This window comes from Leptonotus elevatus, chromosome 15 (genome assembly GCF_054856555.1).
Source record: "Leptonotus elevatus isolate MCC_2025b chromosome 15, RoL_Lele_1.0, whole genome shotgun sequence".
Taxonomy (NCBI): Eukaryota; Metazoa; Chordata; class Actinopteri; order Syngnathiformes; family Syngnathidae; genus Leptonotus; species Leptonotus elevatus.
The window spans coordinates 7,961,365-7,982,187 of NC_141253.1; the positions used below are offsets into that span (position 1 = coordinate 7,961,365).

Genomic DNA, 20,823 nt, shown 5'->3' on the forward strand with positions numbered 1-20,823 from the left:
CCAGGGAATTTTTCCCACAAAAAAAAAAATCAACTCACTGAAAATTTTTAGTATTGAGTTGATGTCTAGCATATCTTCCAAAGAAAAAAATATTAGACCTACTCGTGTTGTGGTATAAGAATAAGTGTACAATGTAAGTGCAACTAAACTATGTCTGCCATCTTGTGGTGAATGGTGATATCTGCATGAACAATTTAGTTTCTATAATTTTTTTGTGCTAAGACAAACATCACTAATTGTTCATGAGTTCTGTTTGAAATATTTCAGCCATGTGATTGGCTCCATATCTCTCACCCTAAGTGAGCTGTGATAGGCTGCAGCCCACCTGTGACCAATTCATGTGGACAAGCATTTTAGAAAATGGATGAAAGCACGGATAGTTTTTTATTTATTTACATTTTTACTTTATACCAAACACTTTTGCCAACTTGCATATACCTCCATCCATCTAAATGTTCTTCAAAACTATAAGTACTAGTTATTTGTGACATTTGTAACAATCCATCAATTTTTTTTAACCGCTTGAGGGGTATGCGAATAGTGTGGCTAGATAGCCGTTGACGCAACAGGGCGGCCATCTTACTCCTCCCATTTCGCGAGCAGACTACCATAAACTATACGTATACGTACAAATTAGACATATACAGCTCGTAAGATCTTAGTGTAGGACTGGGGGTGGAGGGGTTTGTGGCGGAGTGGTCACTTAAAAAAAAACAAAAAAAAACAAGTGGACGTTATCTGCTGCTTTGAAGGACCCCTTTTTCTTTTATCGCTCAGTTCCTTAGACCCCAATATAAGATTTGACAGAGGCATCTTTTGTTGAATTACAGTTACAATTCTTTAATTTAAAAAAATGTAGAAATTTTCTCCTGTAAACATCACTAGGCATATCATTGGTACTTTATTTAAGGCAAGTTATAAAATGTCTGAAGTCCTCTTGTTTATGTTGAACAAATTTCAAACATCATAAATCACGCTGTTTCTACTAAGTTCTGTCTCAAATGTTTTCCAATTTCGCTATGCCGAGAAACATTTCTTGGGAGGAGCAATATGGCGGCCTCGCGGCTTGAAAAGTCTTGGCCTATCGGCTATCCAGTTATAGATACAGATCAGTGCGGAGCCCGGACTCGATCTCACGTCCTCAGCACTGGGAGGCGGAATAGCACCACCGATACATCATCAACAGGTCAACACAAACAATACGAATTTATAATTTGTAACTGCCTATGTCACCTTTCTTACTATATGACTCAACTAAATGTATTGAGTTACAATTACTCGAAACATGCTTGCCTCGTTGCCTAATTACAAAATGGAGTACAGCTGCTTTCAGTCCACAAATTGAAACTACTGGGGTTTATTTCAAGATATTTGTGGCATTTATTAGCACATTGTTCTTCAGTTATTGTGTTCACTGGATATTTTTGAGTTTCTGAGACCCTTTAGCGTAATAAAAAAAACGAAAAAAAAAACATAAAAAAGGTCCGTTTGTGTTTTAGGTGCAATGCGCATTTATTGCCGAAAGGGGGTGGTAGGAGTACGCTAATGAAACAGACATATTAAACCGAGGGAAGTAAAAATGTTTTTTGTTTTTTTTCGTTCTTTCTTTTTAAAAAAATATTTTTGACTACCCTAACGGGTAGATACCAAGTATTTGAATAAAGTACCAATGGTTCGCGCGTACAATAAGTACAGCTCATTGTGTATATTTTGAGTAGTGTGTACATTTGATATGAGGCGGCTGCACTCCATTAGGAAGCTGACTTTGTTGCCGCTCACTCTGCTTGCCGGTCATCAGTCCCCCAGTGACCTCTTACACTACAATATTTCCCAAACAAATGAATACCATATCCTGAATGCACAGGGAACTTTCTGGAATTGTAATATGGATCAGTAATCATGTGTCTGTCTCGTGGTCGCGGGAACAGATTTTGGTCAACGGCGTCGGGATATTGATCGGGTGTGTTGTAAAATGCTTTCCAATAATTATGTGCCGTTCAGGTTGGTAAATTACATGATTGCTTATTGTGGACTGCATAGCATTAAGAGTTTTAGTAGAACGGGATATTACGTTATTGAAAAATGATGTCAATGATGAACCATTATTCATAACAAATAGTATGTAAGCGTTTAGGTTTTTGTGGGAACTCTTTTTTTTGTGACCTGTCAAAAATAAATAGATTAATCGACAAGTAATTGATTGTCAAATTAATCGGCAACTATTTAAAAAATCGAGTAATTGCATGGATCCTTAAAAAAAAAAAACAACTATAGCAAATGAATAATATTGATACTAACTACATCTGTCAAAATTAACACTTAGCTTTATTACTGTGACGCGTAAAAACATTGATAACTAGAGCCATCCAAATTAATGGCTTAATCGACAAGTTAATTGACTATCAAATTAATCGACAACTATTTGAATAATCGAGTAATCGTTTGAAGCCTTTTTTTTTTTTTTTAACTTACCTGTATTACTATAGCACATACATAACACTGGTATGAACTAGAGCTGTCAAAATTAATCGGTTAATTGACAACGTAATCGATTATCAAATTAATCACAAACAATTTTAATAATGGAGTAATCGTTTGGAGTATTTTGTTTTAAAATGTAGCTTTTTTATGGTAGCGCATGAAAATATTGATAACAACTACAGCTGTCCACGTTAATTGATTAATCAACAAGTAATCGACTATCAAATTAATCGACAACTATTTTAATAATGGAGTAACCATTTTGAGTGTTTTTTCAAACTTAGCTTTATTACTGTAGCGCATGAAAATATTGATAACAACTGGAGCCATCCACATGAATCGATTAATCGAAAAGTAATCGTCTATCAAATTAATCGACAACTATTTTAATAATCGAGTAATCGTTTGGAGCCATTTTTCAAATGTCACTTTATTTCTACAGCAAATAACATATTGACACTAACTAGAGCCATCAAAATGTATCAATTAATCGACAAGTAACCAATTGTGAAATTAATGGACAACTATTTTAATAATCGAGTAACCGTTTGGAGCCATTTTTAAGTTAACTTCATTACTATAGCACATCACAATGTTGATACTAACTAATGATATCTATGTTTGTTAATGAGCAATTTTCGTGTGTGACTGTGTTATTTATTTATTTATTTTTTCCCCGAAAGGGACAGCGGATATATACATATAGAAACCTTCCTGTTGGCTTTAAGTCTCGAGCAGACACTGTACGGGTGTTTTCGAGAGGGCAGTGGACCTGAGGGGAGGTAATCATGTATAAGTTATGACAACTAATTAAGACTGGCTTCTAACCTACGGCTGACCCCAAGCAAATAACAAAGCGCCTTCTAAACGCCGCTGCGGTGCGTTCTGGCTGGCCGGCGGTGCAAGACTACCGTGATCTGGTAACAGGAGCGTTATGAGCCAAGAAGTGAGAACGTCAAGAGAAAAGGACAGCCGGACAGAGAGATGGAGAAAAGAGGACGTAAGAGAGACGCAGGAGCCTCGACCATGTCATTAGTCCCAAATGAGTTTTCCATCGAGTCAGCGGGTCGCTGTGATGCAGCGCCGGCCGGGACAAAGACAAGACGCTGAGACGGGCCGCGGTTTGGTCAAGTGATGCAACAGGGTGCACTCTTGAACTCGGGGACCTCACTTTTCAAAGTCTCTTCGATGACATCGCTTGCACTCCTCCTACGGAATTTACACTTGACTTTTTTGGGGGCTAATAATCGATGAATCGACAAGTAATCACGTATGTAATTGGAAAAGGGAAAACGATGCTTTTGTAATACACTTTTCTGCAAAATTAAAATGAATGAGATTAGTCGATTAATCGTTTGAATAATCCATAGATTAATCGATTATAAAAATATTCGATAGTGACAGCACTACTCCGCTTAGCAGCAGTTAGAATGCTGGCTATATACATTAAGGGCCACTGTTGATAGATTTTTAGCAGCTGATTAGGGTTGTCACGATCAAATATTTTTGGAATTGATTTGGACAATTTTTCTTTAAACAATGACCATAAACGATGACTCGAATATTAAAATAGTTGTCAATTAATTACAAATCATTTACATGTCGATTAATCAATTAATTTTGACACAGCTAAGGCCAATGCTATTTTTGGCAGGAAAAAAAACACTGATTACCGATTAATCGGCAGATGAATAAAAATAATATATATAATTTTTTTTTTGCTTATATTTTTAGGGTTGTCACGATCTAATATTTTTATAATCAATTTGGGCAATTTTGAAATAAACAATGACCCTAAACGATTACTCAATTATTAAAATAGTTGTCAATTAATTACATAATCATTTACATGTCGATTAATCGATTAATTTCGACACGGCTAAAGTCGATGCTATTTTTTTGGCCAAAAAAAATACTGATTACCTATTAATCTGTATAATTATAATAATAATATATAATATTAATTAAAATATATATGTATATATAATGCGTAAAATATACGCATGTATATTTTTTGCTTATATTTTTTAGGGTTGTCACGATCTAATATTTTTATAATCAATTTGGGCAATCGGCAGATTAATTATATATATATATATATATATATATATATATATATATATATATATATATATATATATATAAAATGCGTAAAATATCTATATTTTTTGCATTTAATGAGTGAAGTTATACGGACATTAAACCTTGTCATATGTGTATTTGTATTAACAGTTGAGATGTAACGATATCCAAACATCACAATACGACAAATATCATGGTGGGAACTAGTGTTGTACCGATACTGCATTAAAACAGTGGTATCGGTAAGTAACATGCCGATACCATTAATTCTGACGCTAAAATAGGATTTTGGATGCAGCGTCTTGCTCATTCACGACATTCACTGACGTGTGACATGTTCAAGCGTTCTTTTTATTCATTTGTCTTTCAACTCCAATTAATACTTGGTCATTTTCACATCATTTCTTTCAATTTACTTCATAAGCATTCAGCTTAGCATTCGGCTATTAGCATTCAGCATTCCCACGCAATTTCTGCAGAAATTGCACAATTGTCTAGTTATTATTTTAAACAAACCGTGACCTTAAATTGTGCGTAAAAAACTCATTTTCAATTCCTTTCGCTCACCTGTGAGTGTGACCACGGGTCGTTAAGTGACACGCTGCAGGAAGAATGTGGTCGGAATGACATCATCGTCTTCGATCGGGGTCAAAAGGTCACCACGTGACAGCGCTTGTCATGTATCTAATTTTTTTTTTCTCCAATAATTCAAGTGAATAAACAGATTATTGTTCTTTATTGGAATGGAAATGTGACAAGAATATGCATAATAATCTATCAAAGAATTTGGTCAACTAATTGATGCCAAATGGTAGAGATAGACCGATATTGTTTTTTCGGGGCCGATATCGATACCGATTATTAGTAGAGCCCATAATCATTTGAACTAAAAGGGAAAATATTGGCATCAAAAATAAAAATAAATACAAACTCCAGCTCTTTTTTTAAAATGTCATTATTTTTTTAAGCATATGTTTACTGAACAACATTTAGGGTTCGTAAAATATTGCAGTTAAAAAAAAAAATCTTTGTTTTAAAAATCTAACAAAAAAGTTCAGGGATCTTCCAGGAGCAGTTGCGTGTCTTCAAAAGTTCTATACAAACATAAGGAAATAGCAGTAAATAAAATTTGATATACATTTCAAAATATCTAAAGTATTAAAATTGTACTTATCTTAGTTTTCATTTCAAACAAAGAGCAAAGGTCAGAAGCATCTATGAAAATGTCAATAATTAGTTCCTGATTCCAAACACTTTTTTTCAATGGATTATCGGCCGTATAATTTTTCAAAATGGCCGATGCCGATATTAGTCAAAATGCTGAACATCTGTAATCCGCCGATAATCGGTCTATCTCTACCAAATGGAGTGCACCACTTGGCTGCAACCAGCAGAGGCGCTGTTGGTTCACTCGTAACAGAGCCCTTGATAGAGAGGCTTTGTCCAACTACGCTGCGATTGGTCAACTGCTGGTCACATGACAAATGGACGCCATCTTGTTACCCTGCCGAAACCCAGTTGGCCAAATTCTCTCTCGCAACTGGTTTTTGATGTGAAGAATCTCATGACATTGCGAGAAATGCACACGGGTGGTGTGGGGGTGTGTGTGTGTGTGTGTGTCTGTTTGTGTGTGCGTGTCCACACACACGCTTCTTTTATTTTTTTCCGTTGTCGCGCATTTGTCACATTGTAGGATGTGTGTAGGGTTATGAAAACAGTTAAACTTAATAATTGATGTTCTGCATTTCAATCAATTTCACCACAGTGTTAGGCTAATTAAGGTTAGCGCCATCCTCTCAGGGCGTGTGCGTGGTGTGTTCGTGTGTGTGTGTGTGTGTGTGTGTGTGCGCACTTGCTCCATTTTCTATCTAAGAATACATGGGAATTGTCTATTTTGGGAGCAAGAGATGTAAGATCATCTCTCGCACCTCCTTCTCCCTCCCTCCCCAGGCAGGATCCTAAATGCAATTAACACAGTCGCTTTACTGCCTGCTAATTATTAAAACACACACACACACACACATTGCGGTAGAATGATTATTTGATGCTTGTCTAATTTAAAGTTCATTGACAATTGTTTTAATTAATTAAATAAGGAAGCATACACACTTAAGAAAAGCTGCCAGGCTGCCCGGCAAGTACTGCAGGCACGTAAAGGTAAGAATTGTCGGACGCGTGCGCGTGTTACTGCCAGGATTCGACTGATCTAATCCCAAAGTGAAACACATTTATAGGGGTGTGTCCAAAAATCGCTTCTCATAGGAATCGCGATTTTCATTTAGTACGATTCGGAATAGATTAGAAATGTCCCAAAATCGATTTTATTTCAATAATTTTATACTGTCTCGTCTTTATTTGGAGCGCTGTTCATGTTGTACCCGGTTTGGCCACTGAGGGGCAGTGTGGTTCCACCCGGTCTAATACACAGTTAAGTTGTAGCCACATTAGAGAGTAGAAGGAAAAAGTCACGATCAAGTTATTCCAATAAAAGTTGTTTTTTTTGCAGCGTGGAGCCGTTTTTTTGAGTGATGAAAGTGCCGCGAGTAGCGCGCTAATTAGCATTAGCGAGTCAGACTGGAGTAGATCATTACAATTCCTTAGACATTTATAGATTGAAGCAAAAATCATTGTCAATCAAATCATTTTGAATCAAACAGCGTTCTTAACCAAAAATCGATTCTGAATCGAATCGCAGACACAAAAATCGGAATCGAATCGTGAGACATTCAAAGATTCCCACCCCTACATTTAATGCTTCTTTAATTCAACCAGGTTAGATAATAATGCTTGCCATAAATAATTGTTTGATATATCATGTTTTTTGGAATTAGGATTTATCAATCAAACAATCAAACTAGTGCTGTCACTATTAGGGGTGCAACGGTTTCAGATTTTGGTGTACGATTATTGTCTGAGAAATAAAAACGGTAGACATAAATACAAAGCGCTACGGTAACACCCGAGGGTCAAAAAACAAACAAAGGCACAAACACAACTTTCTCCACCAGAGAGCAGTACTGGGGTATTCAATATTATTATTATTATTATTATTATTATTATTATGACAAAAAAGAAAAAAACTCACCAATTGATGAGGAAAAAACGTGAATATTTGTGACATTAAAAATTGTCAAGCGTGGTGCCAGAGTCAGACCTCAGCCCCGAGGCCATACAGCCATAATGCGTGGGTGTGTGCACACGGCGACGTGAATATGGGAATGTCAGAAGCGGGCGTATTCGCGCACATGCTTGGTGCATTTGTGTGTGAATGAATGAATGAGTGTGTGCGTGCCTGTGAGCGCGTGTGTAAACAGAGGCCCCCGGCTATCCCGCACATTATTGATGCTCCTGCCCGGGGGTACGTCGGGGGGAAATGGATGCACGCGGGCGTGTGTACGAGGGTCACGTCGTGTCGTCAGACGGCGGCTGGTGAAAGATGGCCGCCGCTGATACGATCAGTCATCTGTTGATCAAGATGTACTGCCGCCGCCAAGTCGGACTTTCTCTCACAATTTCACTCTTAACTCGCTCTCTCTGTCGCGCTCCCGTTGCGTGTTCATTTGCTTAAGACTTCAACTTTATTTGCTCGCGTCTTCTTCCCTCAGTGGCTCTTTTGTGAGACTTTTTGAACCGCACGGTTGTCCCGAAAATCAAATTCCAATTCCGATTGATGTTCGTTGTTCCGCTTTAACTCATTCACTGCCATTGACGGCTATAGACTATTTCTATTAGTTTAACATTTTTTCCCACTTTTGTTAAAAAGTGTGAAAACCTAGAATTTTTTTACTGTACATTTAAACAGATATAAAATTGATGATTAATCGTGAGTTAACGAGTAAAGTCATGCGATTAAAAAAAATAAAAAAATCTAATTAATCACATGACTTCAATAATTAACTCACGATTAATCACAAATTTTATATCTGTTCTAAATGTACAATATCTATTTTTTTTACGGTTTTCATACTCTTATTAACAAAAGTGGAAAACTAATAGAAATAGTTCAAATGAATTTTTGACGTCTATAGCAGTCAATGGCAGTGAATGAGTTAATTATTCTACAATTCATCCAACTCCTCCATGTTTTTTTTCTAATCCTTTTACAGCATCTCTCTGTTGAGGTATTGTTTCCGCATGTCTCTGATGCGACTTTTGTGGTTTGCAGGTATTGCCATCCGAGTGTTTTTTTTCCCCGTGTTTATTCTTTTATATGTAGCTCAATATTGTTCTCCTGTGTCATCATTCTGCCATCGTCTCTGCCTTTTGCACCCTGGCCTTTCTCCTCCTTTCATTAAAGTGTCACATTACGTGTTTGCGTATGGAGATCCACAACATGCCAGCATTAACGCACACACACGCACACGCACGCACGCACTGCGGTAAGTAGGTACGGTAATGCATTTTAGAAACAGTGGTTAACAGTAAAACACCAGTCCAAAGTGCTCTGCTCTGCGGTGAATAGCTAATGGACTACAGAGAGTTGGTTTCTTTAAACTTAAGGTGCTGTTGTTTTCTGTGGTTAACGATAATGGCGGTTCACTGTGTGGTTAAGTGTCGTGTGTGTTTATATATTCGGGCCTGGATCCGGGGGCCATCATCGGCAATCGAGATTCTCGTTCACGTCAACGATCGAGTCCCGAATACACTCGAATCAGTTATTTATTGGACCAAAAACGCTTTAAAGTCCAACATATGAAAAAATACCATTTGATCAAAAATATTGAATGCGATTTAATAGCACTTTATCTTCATACTAGGGGTGACAGGCGATTACAATTTTCGTAATCGTAATTAATCGCATGACTTCAATAGTTAACTCGCGATTAATCGCAAATATTATAACTGTTCTAAATGTACAATGAAATATTTTTTCTACGTTTTCATACTCTTGTTAACATAAAAGCGGAAATAAATGTTAAACGAATTGAAATATGGCTGCATCTTTTAGTCATTGGTACAGTAATTTCATAATTCATAAAATTGAGTTAAAATCAAAAAGATGCCTACACTGGACGTTGACGCAGTGTACCAACCCAACGTAAATAACTTAAATAACTTTAAGCACCGGGATCCGAACTCTTCTACCCTGGCCAACAGAAGAACCGAGGATGTCTTGTCCCATTTTAAATCCTTCTTGGACCTCGCTAACGGCTAGCTCGCTAACGCTACACGAGCTCGCTAATGCTAAGCTAATATGCTCGCTAATGCTAAGCTAATATGCTCGCTAATGCTAAACTAGCTCGTCGAAGCTAACAAGGTGAGAGAGGTGGCCAGGGTCCACGTTTGCAAAGTCACTTTTGTTTGTTGCCAACCAATTGCACTACTGTAAATCCTTAGACTGTGAACAATGACTGTAATACACCAGGATTGGTTTACGTGCCGTTGTACAAATTATGATTACGTTTTAGTCGATGCACTCTTGTCTCTGAATGAGAATACTTGTTTCATATTTACATTCGGCGTGTGTTTGTTTCTGTGCATACATCAGCGCATGCAATATGTAACCATTACACAGGCCTTGTTTTCAGTGGGAAACAGATACGTATCATCTCTTCAATGTGTGGTTAGAGTCGAGACCAACACAGTTCAGTGCGCCCTGACCCCAGCTGATGCATAATGCAGCGGCTCTGACCACACTTACGTTTATAGTGGACTTAAATGGTCGGCGCTGGGAGGGAGGGGTCCAAGCACTAAGAGGTCTGAACGATGCTTTAATGAAGGCGGAGAACGGTGATTGGTTATGATGGTGTAAGTGTCTGCATTCTGCACTTTGTGAGCACTTGGTGCAAGGGAAATGACCATTTTCAGGTCAAACCACTCCCTGCAATGTGCCAAAAACAGTTGATGTCTTTTTAATTGCACTTAATTGTGTAATTACTCTATGTTTTCATATTGTACAAAACAATATTTTTTCGCACGTTGTAACCTTCTTTGTTGATTTTGAGGGAAAGTTGGAATGGATTAAAGGTGTTAGCATTCATTTCAATGAGAAAAGATGATTTTAGATACGACATTTTGAGCCCGTTCACAAAATAAACTAGACTCGTACCTCAGAGCGCCACTATGTGTGTTTAGTGTCTAACTGTCATTTTACATTTGTCCCTTTAGACAAGTCACATGATCCACAGTTGTCATCTTTCACCTGCCACCCCTTTTACTCACTCACTTACTGCATTTGTACTATGCCAGGACTTTCTATCATTAACTCATTACTGCCATTGGCGGCTGTAGACGTCAAAAATTAATTTAAGCTATTTCTATTAGTTTAACATTTTCTTCCACTTCTGTTAACAAGAGTATGAAAACAAAGATTGTACATTTAGAACAGATGTAAAATTTGTGATTAATCGTGAGTTAACTATTGAAGTCGTGCGATTAATTACAATTAAAAAATGTAATCGCCTGATGCCCCTAATTTTTAACAATCTTTTCTTTTTTCCCCCCCGCCCAAAAAAAGATTATTAAAAAAATGTCTAGGTTTTCATAATCTTGTTAAAAAAAGTTAAACTAATAGAAATAGTTAAAATAAATTGTTGACGTTTATAGGCGTCAATGGCAGCAAATGAGTTAAGGGAATCCTTTTGGTTCTTTGTTCATCCACCTCCTTACTTCTAAAGTGTCTTGTCTGGAGTTGTAAACAACTATCATATCTAGCCTTCTTAAATAGCCATTGTATTACGCGCACACACACACAGACACACACAATAACTCATCAATGTTTCAGAGGCCGGGCTAAGTATCATCTAGCTATGCACCAAAGCTCGTCCTCACTTATTTACATCCGGCTGCCCCCGGTGCCACTGAAACCTCAACAGCAACATCAATGATTCATAAGTTAATGTTTTAGCAAAATGCATTCTCGCTCTGTCAATACAGGAGAGAAAAGGAGCGATGGAGCTGGAGAGAACTGACAAAAGGCAGGGAAGAGAGAAAGAAAGAGGAGAAATTAAGGTATGAATGATGTGTAATCCATTTTATTAGGGTGGAGTGTCAAAAGTTGAGAGGTGGGCCAGAAAGACCAAAACTAAAATGACATCAAATAAAAAAGAAATGAACTAAAATGTTTATTAAAACATAATTGTACATTAACTCATTCACTGCCATTGATGGCTATTGGCGTCAAAAAGCCATTTGAATATATTTCTATTAGTTTAAAATTGTTTCCACTTTTGTGAACAAGAGTATGAAAACCTAGGGGAAAAAAATGCACATTTAGAACAGATATAACATTTATGCTTAATCATGAGTTAATTATTGAAGTCATGCGATTAATTACAATTAAAAAATGTAATTGCCTGAAGTGATGTAAAAAAAGAAAAGATTATTAAAAATTAGGAGCGTCAGGCGATATTTCTTTTTTAATCATAATTAATTGCATGACTTCACGAGTTAACTCACGATTAATCAAAATTTTCTAATGTATTCTAAATGTACATTAAAAAAATCTAGGTTTTCATACTCTTGTTAACAAAAGTGGAAAAAATGTTAAATTAATAGAAATGGTTCAAATGAATATTTGACCTCTATAACTGTCAATGGCAGTGAATGAGTTAAAAAATATATATATATATTCATGGCAACAGTTTGGCGCCACATAACCAATTGTAGTCCCACTTCAACGAATCACTCGGTTCCAAATGTACAGCAATTGATCTCTGTGGAAAAAGTTTGTTTCGAGTGCCGATCAAACCGATATTGTTCAAAGATACTTTGTAGACGATGATAGAATCAGGGGACACGAACGCCTCTTCCGCCCTCCCCTTTTCTTTCTTATCAGTGTCAACACTTCAACACTTGATCCCTCTTTTACGGATGAGTTGCTGTCTCTTTTTATATCTGCTTTTTGTGTAATCGATGATCGTGCACACAGAGCCTTACAGCCACAGGAGTCCGATATGTCTCTTACTCTTTAGATTTCAGAAGAATATGACCCGCCTCTCCCCTTGGGATTTTAATTCAATTCAGACGTTTAAATATTGATTTTTAAACACGCACCTGCCTTTCAAAATTGTGCTTTTTTTTTTTTTTTTTTTTTTTTTTTTTTTGCTGTGTACGTGGTTTTGCGGTCTACAATTACACTAGGCATAGATATCAAACAAGAGCCTGATTTGATGTTTGCCTTTGAACTGCAGGTTTAAAAAATTTAAATAAACAATGGCTATTATTATTCTCTTTTTCAATTTCATTTAAAGTTAATGTTAACGTTAACTTCATCCTTTTCAACACAAGTCATAATTTTAGATGACTAGAGTTTTATGGAAAAACTAGATATTTGCAATTTCTGGAGAAATTAATAATCGGCAATGATATATAAAAATAAATATGTTGAAGTTGGACTGGTTTTAGTCGGTCAATATATGTATGTAAATATTTGGAGTTTTAGAAACATTTGTGAATTTTGTGTATGAGAGTAATGAATGAGATATCTTGAATAATTTGCACATGTTGAAGTTGGAATACTTTGAATCGGTCAAGTAATGTTGAGGGGAGGAGGGAATAATGTAGACAATGGGAATTTTGGGTGGGTGAAAAAAAAAAGCGAAACTTTGGTGTGTGCAAAATTTTGCCATGTTGAAAATCATTCATAATGTGACTTGATTAAGCAGAATGATGTAAATTTCAAATGGGAGCTATCTGAATCTGTTGTTTTGAATGTGCCAAAAGCAATGAATGGTAAATAATTATTGGAGGAAATAAATAAATAATAAATGGGGTATTTTTAGATAAAAAATATTGAATTATGGGAAAACAGAATTTTTGCGCTGAAAAAAAAATGCAAGCCCCCATGGCGTGAATTTTTGGAATATTTTGAAATTGTAATGATGTGAATCGGATGAATTATGGGAAAGGACAAGCGCGTCAAAAAAAGTGGGAAGAATTCAAAACGGTGAAAAACGCGAAAGCCTTCAGCACAATAACAAGAAATTATCCTTAATTGATCTGTCCAAACTGCTCTGTGTCAGTGCCCATTGAATGCCGATTAGTATCGATAATTTGATCATGGTCAAATGCCTTTCAATCGCAGCAAAAAGTGGCCGAAAAGCAGGAAGCGGCAGAAGGCGAGTGGGCCTTGACATTGAGGAAGATTTGTTTCAAGTTAGCAAGGACGAGACACGGCTGCCGTGTTGCTCCCTTACTCTCTTTCGCCGTCTCCTTTTTTTTTTCTCTGTCATTTGGCGCCCAGGGTGAAATTATGATAATAAGAGAAAGGAAAAGCTATTACTGCGGTTGCTCTCTCATTATGTAAATGATATTAAACAGGCCCTCTTTGCATGCGCGTGTGTGCATTTTCCGGTGCTACGTATGTGAGCCTGCACCGCTGAACAGCCACGAGCATGCTTTTTCAATCTGCGTGCAAGTGTTTGACCATTTGTTTGAGTGTAGGCATGTTGAACTATCAGTGTGCGTGGTGCGTGTGTGTGTGTAAAATGCACGTGTGTCCAGGGGCTATGAGGGCTAATCTCCCCATAGTGATTACAAGGTGTCAAACTCCCCCACATTGATTATGACATGTTAATTACACGCCATGTTTCTACCTGCTCTGATGACACAAAACACTTTCTCTCTTTGCACAAGAAGCCAGCGGGAGGACAACACGCGTTTTGATGGGAAAAGTTGCAATCATTCATAAATGGGAATCAGCAATGTAGTGCTTGTATGTTCATTTTTTATATTTTAAATATTACCATGGTCCCCAAAATGTATTTATACGTTTTATTTTTATTTTTTTATTTGATTTGATGCTGTCTCTGATCTGAAGAGGTCGCTTCAAGCAATGGTAATTATAAAAAAAAAACGGCCAGCAGGTGGCAGTATAAAAGATCAACTAGGATTAGCTCTGTAGTAGCAATTGTGTGATTCTTAAACATGACCATTCAAAATGGCGTCCAATTACGAAAGTTCGTAGTCGTGATGAATAATCAGAGAGCACTTAAACAAAAAAATGTTGCAACAAGCTCTTTGTGAATAATGATGAAACTTAGCTATATTCTAATGCTAATTGTTGCAAAATGGAAACCGATACAAATATACTTTTTTTTTTCCTGATGAAAGAAGAGACTGTAATCTTTCTTTTGGTAGGTGCCATCTTTTTATAGCAATTGAATAATTCAAAATCCAGTAAACCAGCCGGGAGCGAAGTGGGTTGCTTCAGTGAAAATGGCTGGGAGTGAATGAATTAACAATAAAAATGGCTAACTAAAACATAACTAACTAACTATAATTGCTAGCAAGATTTTAATGTAGCAGCAATTGTGTGATTCTTAAACGTGACCATTCAAAATGGCGTACCATTACGAAAGTTTGTAGTCGTGATGAATAATCAGAGAGCACTTAAACAAAAAAAAGCACAAGAATTACTAAACTAGGATTAGCTCTGTAGACAAGCTGATGTTAGCCACAGCTGCTATGTTGGTTAGATAACTTTTTTGTTGATGTATTCAGAAGGAAGTGTTGGTTTTAAGGCCATTTCACACTGCACTTTGCAACGTGCAGCACACAGTTGACCAAACGATGATAATATGGTTTTATTTGATTTCACATACACTAAATCACCTTCGTAGCAAACCACTCTGGGGCAGAGTCATAAACTGATTTCAATATTCATGTGATTATGACTTTCTTTTTTCTTTTGACAAATTCTCTGTATCACTGCCTTTTTTCTATTCATTTGTCGAAGTGATCTTGATTGCATGTGCACTTTAACGTGTTGCTGCTTCTGTGTGAGTGTGTGTGTTTGTAAGTGTGGTTGGTGGTCTATCTGTACTCTACTCCATTGCTTGTTTATAGCTTCATACCACAGGTCCTTTGAGATTTATAAATATTGATTGTTACAAAGGATAGATAGATGCCTGATAGTCTGTCTGGGTCCTGGGAATACACACACTCCTGTTGATGTGTTTATCTGTGACGCTGAAGCCAATGAAAATTGAGCTTGCTTCTGAAAAGAAGAAAAATGTTGCTTTTGTGATTAGAAATGTTTGCATTCTCATGCCATAAATCACGGCTTAACATACGTTGACGATGAGCCATACATTGATTTAAAGATTAATTCAGTAATGATAGAGCCATTGAAATATATTGGCAATGCGGTGACAACTGACAAGGATACGTGTATAGAATGCCATTTAAACCCGAGGCCAATTAAGTTCCAATTACTTATTGGCAGGCATAAAGGCAGGTAAGAACTATACTTACAAATTTCGCAGTAGCAATTTATAGACATTTTCTAGCTCCTAATACTACGGAAGAGGATTTGGGCCAGTGAAGAGAAAAACAAAAGGTTGGCAGAATTCTGACTTTAAAGTGAGAATTCTGACTTTAAACTCAGAATTCTCACTTTACTCTCAGAATTCTGACATTCAAATCAGAATTTTCACTTTCAAATCCAAATTCTCAGATTAAATGCAGAATTCTGAGTTTAAAATCAGAATTCTCACTTTAAAGTCAGAACTCTGACATTCAAATCAAAATTTTCACTTTAAAGTCCGAATTCTGTGATTAAAGTGAGAATTCTCCCTTTAAAGTCAGAATTTCTGAGAATAAAGTGCGAGTTTGAACTTTAAACTCAGAATTCTGCATTTAATCTCAGAATTCTGACTGTAAAGTGAGAAGTCTGACTTTGTGACAATGAGCTATTAATTGTGGGGGAAAGTCAGAATTCTGAGGTTTAAGTAAGAATTCTCACTTTACTCTCAGAATTCTGACATTAAAATCAGAATTTTCACTTTCAAATCCAAATTCTCAGATTAAATGCAGAATTCTGAGTTTAAAATCCGAATTCTCACTTTACTCTCAGAATTCTGACATTAAAATCAGAATTTTCACTTTAAAGTCCGAATCCTGTGATTAAAGTGAGAATTCTCCCTTTAAAGTCAGAATTCTGAGAATAAAGTGCGAGTTTGAACTTTAAAGTCAGAATTCTGACTTTAAAATCAGAATGCTGAGAATAAAGTCAGAATCCTGCCAGCCTTTTTTTTTTTCTCTCTCTCTTCACCGGTCCTAATCCTCTTCTGTATAATACATTATGTTTTGTCGCATTTAAAATTTTAGGGTACCTTTTGAGATTTTTGGTCTCGTTTTTGGATCAATACAGTATTTTTATTTTTCTTGATTTGTGTGCGTATTTGGGTTGTCACTTGCCTGAACACGGCGTGTATTGTATATGATTTTGAGAAATCTTCAGTCCCACTTGAACATAACAGAGCAAAGACTTTCCTAGATGTAATTTTTGTACATGTCGGTGCCTACGTAGATGGCGCCGCACACGTTCAAAGCCTTGGGATGACAGGATGGCCTCTCAAAACACACAATGGGACTGCCATGATTGAATTGAGGCATGACTCAAAGTGCAGCGAGACCACTTGAGGAGGCCGAGTGGATGAACCGGAATAATGAGAGAGAGCAAGATCAGACGCAGTATACCCGCGTTCCCATCTGCGCTGCCGCACACTTGTGAACACTGAGACATACTCCTTACACACTTTCTGGAAAGGTCCTCTGTGTGTGTGTGGTTGTGGGAATAATGTCATGAAAAATGAGAGGACAAGTTGTGTTTCTTTCGGTTTAACCCGGCCTTTCTTTATATTTTCCTCACAGTTAATGCTAGACTGGCATGCGCTTTTGTTCACTGTCAAATGTCATGTTTATGTAAATTCAGATGGTCTTAAAAGTGTTCTTGGCAATAATATGTTATATGTGACCTCACTAGTCTAAACATGACATTCTGATTAATATTGCTGTACATTAGCGGAATATGAGTTATGCCGCAAAATCCAGTCGTTTTTTTTTTCCATCTCAGGGGGCGGCCATTTTGCCACTTGCTGTCGACTGAAGATGACATCAGAGTTGTTCAGGAAAGACCAATCACAGCTCACCTGTTTTCTAAAGCTTCGCCGCGATTGGTTGTTACTTGAGACCTAAGCAACATTGACGTCATCTTCACCGACAGCAAGCGTCAAAATGGCCGCCTTCTGATATTGATGAAAGCTTCCACTAACACAATAATAACCAGAATACCATATTTAGATTAGTGAGTCTGCATAGAACATTTTTTTGGGGGGGGGGGGGGGGTGTTGTCCACTAGTACTTTAAAAGAAGAAGACCAGGAAGCGACTGAGTTTTATTTTGTAATTCTTGATAAACCGTAGTGTTTCTTTGCTGTTTTCCATATTAAATAGTATTAATATTCGCTTCTTTAATTAAAAAATTCCAAAAAGATTTCTGTTTCGTCATCCCCCCCTAACATACCTTACTTTATCGTCCGCCATTGTTTTGTGACTACAAACGTACGTGTGACGTAATATACGGTCAAAATGTGCGACGTGTTTCCATAGCCAAAATTCGCATTTTCCTTTTTTCAATACGCTTTAAAATCCCCCCCCCTCGAAGCGTAAAAAACGTTTTGGCAAACTTTGGATCCTTTTTTGAATTTCTAGCGTTTCCATTCAGTTTGATTTCCGCATTTCTTGAAAATTCTAATAAAAATGGCTGGATGGAAACCCACCTAACGAGGCACTCTAAAGCGGCCACGCCAGCCAGAACCCCAGGCCCACATGCTGGCTATCACATCAGACCTTTTTGAAAATAAAACTATCTCAATCTGCGGCCTTCTCGCCTTACCATGCATGCACTCGTGTCAGACGATGAGGCGCTTGGAAGCGTCCATGCCAGCCGGAAGCCCTGGTCCACTCGCTTGCTGCCAAATTGGACTGGAAAGGCTGTTGCTATTGGTTTAGGCATATAGGGCCTTTTTTTTTTCTTTTACACAAATGTAATTGTTAATATCCAACCTGACAAATTTGCTTGTGGCTTAAAAGGAACACAGTTGGAAGCTGTCCTACTCTTACAATAATGCACATAGATTTGGAGGAAATGTTCTCTCAAAATAATGTAAGGTCCAGGTGTCTGTCCATGTGCCTATATTGTGTGTTTATATGTGAGGGAGAGAGCAGGAAAAGGTGTGTGTGTGTGCGTGTGTGTGTGTGTGTGTGTGTGTGTGTGTGTGTGTGTGTGTGCGTGCGTGTTCCAGCTCATTTCTCACGGTATGTGTTAGCGTCTAATTCCCCGTGACAGATAAGTGGTCCGAGCAGAACTGTGTCAGTTCTGTTTAGCCAGGACACGGCCCCTGGAAATAAGACTTAAGTCATAACCACAGACACCAATTGTCCTGCACTCTACGCTCTACCTACACTATCCAAAAGCACAAAAATGCGGGGAAACTCCTGGATGTGCAGAAAATAGGTTCCACACTGCAGATGTTACATAGAAACACATAAAAAAGAAAACCGACACACACACACACTCCACTAATCCTAGACTTGAAGACAAACACGCATGGACATGCACACTGTGCTAGAAAACAACTTATTCAGTACTTGTCAACTCTGCTTAATAAATAAGAATTTAGTTTGGTGTGTGTTGGAAAATAACTTTAAAGTGTGTGTATATACATTTGTTGATTTGTGTGCGTGGGTGAGATTGGGGGGGGAAAAAGAGATGAGGGGTGGGGGGGAAAGCTTGAGCGGACACGCGTCGCTATCTAGATTAACCATCTAGTCGGTGTGGTCAGATCCCCTTAATGAAAACCAATAGAGATTCACTCGGCTTTAATGAACAACACACGCACCTCACAGCCTCAATTTACACCTGCAATGAGGCCCTGTCACTCAGTGTGTGTGTGTGGGTTTGTGTGTGTGGGTGCGAGTGCGTGTCGGGATTGTCATTTTCTTTCTTATATTGTATATAGATGTGCCTCCTCTGTTCATCCTGCAGAATATCTTTAACGCATGTGTGGATGTCAAACCAAGGTTAAACTTTTTGGCCGTAATTCCAAAAGGTATGTTTGGTACGTGCACACATTTGCTCAAAAGAAGACGGTACATAAAGTGAATCTAAATGGAAATTTAGATTAAATTAAAAAATCAATTGCATACATAAATAAATAAATAAATATATATAGTTGTTGTATTTCCATTTATTTTTTGGGGTGGTTAAGTTTTGAATTATATTTGTATATTCGTTTTTATTTTCACTTTTATTTATTTATTTATTCATTTTTTATTTAGGCAGTTTTGGTCCTCCATACATGGTAGAACGAATTATGAACAGTTCAAAATATGAGCCACTATTGACATAAAATCTTCATATGTCATAAGAATATATAATCAGATGTCAGGAAAAGCATAACAATTTCAACATGAGTTTTAATGTGATGCCCTTATAATGTCATGGTGGGATACAAAATGGCCTTCTACAACCATTTTTGGTTATGAGCGAGTACCGTCATTTTGTGCAACCACATATTTTGATTGGGACTTTTTTGGCCATTGGATTGTTTCATTTTATTTATTGAAATGTATTTTGTTGTGTGTTCTAATTTTTGAATTGTTAATAAATGATAGAAATATGCCTTTAATTTTGTGCAATTTTAAACAAAACAGGTATTTCTATGAAAATGATCTGTCATTGTTGTTTTGGGTTCATTTTACAGTATGTACCAAAAATACTAATGCACTTTGTATTGGTATTGATGAGTCCTGAAGAATTGAGTACTCGTACTACTATCAGTCTGGGAAAAAAAAGTGGTATCGAACATCCCTACTAGTATCCATCACTAGAATCGCGATACTCATTTAGTACAATTCAGAATCGATTTTCAATGTCCCAAAAATCTATTTAATTTAAACTGTCTTGCCCTTGTTTGTTTGTGCCTTTATAGGGAGTGCTGTTCATGTTGTACACGATTTGGCCATTTAGGGGCAGTGTGGTTCTGCGTGTTCTGATACACTTGTTAAGTTGCAACCACATTAGAGAGTAGAAGGCACATCTATAAATTGAAGCAGAAATCATTGTCAATCAAATCATTTTTGAATCGATTCTGAATCGCACCCGCAGGCACAAAAATTGGAATCAAATTGAATTGTGACACAGTCAAAGATTACCACCCCGAATGATCAGTCCACACAAGAAATGAGAAATATCCGCCTCCAAAGTCAAATTGTACATTTCAAATGGTTCCTTTTAACATCTCTGGCAGATAATTGTGACATCCCTCCTATGCAGCTAATGCCATCAAGGTCTAATTATGAGCCGGCACTGACTGCGCTCCGGGCGCCATCCATCATGCTCTGTGTTGATACTGTCTCTGGCCTCATACACGCTTGTAATCATGCTCTGTCTCCAGTGCTATTTGTCATCCTCTATGGGTGGCTGCCTTTGTACTAATCACTCTTGCTACAGCCGCTAAGCAGCGCCTAATGG

General features: G+C 37.3%; 1 protein-coding gene across 1 annotated transcript in view; it reads left to right on the forward strand.

The window, feature by feature from the left end:
• The first annotated feature begins 96 nt into the window (after positions 1-96).
• skor2 (SKI family transcriptional corepressor 2) overlaps positions 97-20,823 on the forward strand; it is a 96,711-nt gene continuing 75,984 nt past the window's right edge. The window contains exons 1-2 of the mRNA XM_086096046.1: positions 97-1,186; positions 11,440-11,514. The gene's annotated coding sequence lies outside the window, so the exon portion shown is untranslated. The remainder of the gene's footprint in view (positions 1,187-11,439; positions 11,515-20,823) is intronic.